General features: G+C 39.6%; 1 protein-coding gene across 1 annotated transcript in view; it reads right to left on the minus strand.

The window, feature by feature from the left end:
* Positions 1–571, minus strand: part of WDR36 (WD repeat domain 36) — a gene marked incomplete in the record, with an annotated part of 19828 nt that overhangs the window by 5359 nt on the left and 13898 nt on the right.

Consider the following 571-nt stretch of genomic DNA (forward strand, 5'->3'; position numbering starts at 1 on the left):
AACAGGATTTTTTGTACCAACTGTAAATAACTTTGCATTAGGTTCACAAAGAGTCTACAAGTGGATTGGACAGTGGCAAATATTAAAGAACCTTAAACATGAAGCTGCAAAATACACACGTTGAACTTAAAGACTGCGTGAACAGAAGGTCAGATGGCAGACTTGCAAACTGATCCAGGTTTAAGGCTTTGCCTGGAAAAGGAGAAACTGAACCTTAAGACTAAAAGCTTAAAAGAATGATTGCCTGATCCACATAGAACGGTGGAACAAGAACGCAAGTCACACAGGGTCTGTCCAAAATTACAGGGGGAAAAAGTCGGTAATTGACTAAACCACAAGCAACAAAGTGGGGTTTGGAGGTTTATTTCTGAGGATTCACTACTTCCCCTAGAAAATGTTTGCACCTGCAGAGAAACCTATTTAGCATGTAACTGAACCAGGATGTCAGAATGCCCATGGCTTCACCACAATCTGTTGTTGTTAGTTCTCAATAAACTTACACTTTGGGCTTGTTTGGGGAATAAATGTAAGGATTGTGATGCAACATGTCAAACTCAAATTGAAACCAAAA

This window comes from Pyxicephalus adspersus, chromosome 6 (assembly GCF_032062135.1).
Source record: "Pyxicephalus adspersus chromosome 6, UCB_Pads_2.0, whole genome shotgun sequence".
NCBI classification, from domain to species: domain Eukaryota; kingdom Metazoa; phylum Chordata; class Amphibia; order Anura; family Pyxicephalidae; genus Pyxicephalus; species Pyxicephalus adspersus.